Source organism: Oryx dammah, unplaced genomic scaffold, assembly GCF_014754425.2.
Source record: "Oryx dammah isolate SB20612 unplaced genomic scaffold, SCBI_Odam_1.1 HiC_scaffold_19, whole genome shotgun sequence".
NCBI lineage: Eukaryota > Metazoa > Chordata > Mammalia > Artiodactyla > Bovidae > Oryx > Oryx dammah.
The window spans coordinates 34,146,616-34,150,475 of NW_024070203.1; positions in this window are offsets into that span (position 1 = coordinate 34,146,616).

Consider the following 3,860-nt stretch of genomic DNA (forward strand, 5'->3'; position numbering starts at 1 on the left):
CTACACACAGTGTATGTGTAACAGATTATTTGTCCTAATTCTCTTCCTGCCCCCCTCCCCCATCACTTTTCTTCTCCAGACTTCCAGGGAGTCCAGGGTGGTTTTTCTCTCTGGAAATGCTGGGTGATTTGTCAAGGGACCCACTGCTGAAATGTACATCGTTGCTTTTCCTGGTCACTTAAAACTGAGATGAGAGAATTGTTGGTGGTCTAGTAGTTAGGACTCTGTGCTTCCATGGCTGGGGGTCTGGGTTTGATCCTGATTAGGGAACTAAGATCCCTCAAGCTGTGCTGCGTAATCCAAAAAAAAAAAAAAGAGAGAGAGAGAGAGACGAGTACATTGGTGTATGGATTCTAAGGGCAGATCTGTTAGAATGTGTTTGTACCCCAGTTTCTCCAAGTGTGAATTCAGCCCACTGATCAAATTCCTGGCTGTACATAAAAAAGAATGAAGTAATACCACCTGCAGCAACATGGGTGGATTTAGAGATTGTTGTACTGAGTGAAGTAAGTCAGACAGAGAAAGACAGGTATCATATGATATCACTTATATGTGAAACCTAAAAAGAACAGTGCAAGTGAACTTATTTACAAAACAAATAGAATCTCATATGTAGAAAACAGTTTCCAGTGACTCAGCAATAAAGAATCTGCTTGCCAATGAAAGCAGGTCTTCCCCGGTTGCTCAGATGGTAAAGCATCTGCCTACAATGGGGGAGACCTGGGTTCAATCCCTGGGTTGGGAAGATCTCCTGGAGAAGGAAATGGCAGCCCACTCCAGTACTCTTGCCTGGAAAATCCCATGGATGGAGAAGCCTGTTAGGCTATAGTCCATGGAGTCGCAAAGAGTTGGACACGACTGAGGGACTTCACTTTCACTTTTCACTTTGCCAATGAAACAGTCATGGGTTTGATCCCTGGGTCGGGAATCCCCTGGAGGAGGGCATGGCAACCCACTTCAGTATTCTTGCCTGGAAAATCCTATGGACAGAGGAGCCTGGCAGGCTATGACAGTCCATGCGGTCACAAAGAGTCAGGTATCATATCAACAACAAATGTAGAAAACAAAACCTATGGTTACCAAGGGGTAAAATGTGGGGATAAATTGGGTAGATAGGGATTGACATATACACATTACTATATATAAAACAGATAACTAATAAGAACCTAGTGTATAGCACAAGGAACTCTACTCAACACTCTGTAATGACCTATATGGGGAAAGAATCTAAAAAGAGCATGGGTACATGTCTATGTACAACTGATTCACTTTGGTATACATGTGAAATTAATACAACATTGAAAATCAACTATACTCTAATAAAAATTAAACAAACAAAACAAATTCCTGGCTGTAATCGGATGAAGAATCTACCATTTGGTAACAAAGAGCCCTTCTCATTTTTATAGGGGACTGCTTTACAGATATAAAGCATCAGTGAAAGTTGCTCAGTCGCGCCTGACTCTTTGCGACCCCATGGAGCATACAGTCCATGGAATTCTCCAGGCTAGAATACTGGAGTGGGTAGCCTTTCCCTTCTGCAGTGGATCTTCCTGACCCAGGAATCGTACTGGGGTCTCCTGCATATTGTAGGCAGATTCTTTACCAACTGAGCTATCAGGGAAGCCCATAAGGCATCAAAGCCTCCATAATTTTTTGCAAAGAATATAATCTACTAAGGAGAAAAATGAAAAAGATTAAACTGTGGTCATAAAGAAGCCATTGTAGCATAAACCGTCATGTAATATTCATATCCAATATTGTAAAACTTTTACAATATAGGTCTATTATGTAGCTATTTTATAAAATCATGTGAAATCTGTGCTAGCAAATGAATAGCATTACATAGAAAAGTAGAATATAAATAGTTTACAATACCATATTTTATATTCTAAAAGCAGAATATAAATATTACTTTGACAGAAGCTACAATAAACCATATCGGCAGGTAGGCAAAGACTCTTTTGGACCCCATGGACTGTAGCCCTCTGTGCATGGGATTTCCCAGGTAAGAATACTGGAGTGGGTTGCCATTTCCTTCTCCAGGGGATCTTCCTAACCCAGGGATTGAACCTGCATCTCTTGAGTCTGTTGCACTGGCAGGCAGATTCTTTACCACTGTGCCACCTGGGAAGTCCCAGCCAAAGACCGCAAGGTAATAGCTAAAACCAAAAATAGTTGCAGCAGGAAGGAGAATTATGGCTTTTAAAAATCTTTACTTTTAACATTTGAAATAATTTTATCAAGAAGAATGTTCCAATGATAAGAGGACGGTTCCCACAGGAGTGATGATTTGTTCAAAGGGTCTGGAGTCGAGTTCACTGCACGGGATACACTGTTTTACTCTTGCAAGTTGTATTTCCTTGCACCATATTCCCAGGACCGAGGGCCAATCCCGACTTTGGGGACACACCCAGGACTCCTGGAATGCATAGTGAGGGGTCCCAGAGAGAGGCTTACCTTTTCTCCTTCCTGTGAAGTTGTTACAAGGGGGAAGGAGAAAATTAACAAGAATCAGTCCATCCAGATAATGCCCTACCAGCCTTATCTCCAATCCAATGAGTATTAGATATTCATTTGTGAGGAGGGGAAACGGGAATTCAGATGTTAATTAAATATTCAAGGTCACCCAGTGAGCAGATATGGCAAGAATGTGAGCCCAAGTGTGGGCTCCAAAGGCCACATTCTTCCCACGATACAACCAAGCTGTCCCAAATATGTTTACGAAGAGCACATTCTCCTCTGTCTCCAATGAAGTCCACTCCGTTTCACCAGGGAGGACTCCGAACAGCCAGTGCCCTGGCCAGGAGGGCGGTGCCAGCCTGGGTAACAGTCAAGGATACCACGATGCTAAGTGCTTTTGGTGGATATTCTCAACCTTCACCCCATAGCCAGTCCCCTCTTACAGTGGAAACTGAGGCTTAGAGGAATTAGAAAGTTGCCTGGGTTACACAGCTTGTGTGTGGTGGAGCCAGGATTTGAATGTCTGGCCCCAGAATATCAGAAGTGCCAAAAAGAAATACCAGCAATATACATTTTCTCCATTTCTGGGATCTAAGGCAAGTAGGAGGGAAAAAACATAATCAAAAAATACAAAACAAATAAACGAATACAAAGGCTTCCTTTATTTTTAGCTCTAGTTCACCGGAAAAGGTGTTAAAGGGTAGATTCTCTGAGGGAAGTGCCTGAAACTTATCAGGGACATAAGCTAACCGTGGTTTTCCCTGGGGTTAAGCTCATCTCTGCTTCCCTGGTGGCTCAGACGGTAAAGCATCTGCCTGCAGTGCAGGAGACCTGGGTTTGATCCCTGGGTTGGAAAGATGTCCTGGAGAAGGAAATAGCAACCTGTCGGTATTCTTGCCTGGAAAATCCCATGGACAAGGAATCTGGCAGGCTACAGTCCATGGAGTCACAGAGAATCGCACACAGCTGAAACAACTTAGCATGTCCATCGCGTGCCTGCCCCCTACCCGCCCCCCCGCCCCCCAGGAAATCCACTACCTCCTAGAGAAACAAAGTTAGCACTGAGAAATTCATTTCTACCCTCTTGTAGATCTTACTCCTTTAATGCAGAATGCTTTGTTTTATTTTATTTATTAAAAAAATTTATTTTAGTGAGTATGGGCTTTCCTGATAGCTCAGTTGGTGAAGAATCTGCCTGCAATGCAGGAGACCTGGGTTGAACAGGTCTTGGGAAGATTCCCTGGAGAAGGGAAGGGCTACCCACTCCACTATTCTGGCTTGGAGAATTCCATGGACAGTATAGTCCATGGGGTCGCAAAGAGTCAGACACTACTGAGCGACTTTCACTTGGTGAGTATAGTTGATTTACTGTGTCATGTTGATTTCTGCTGTACAGT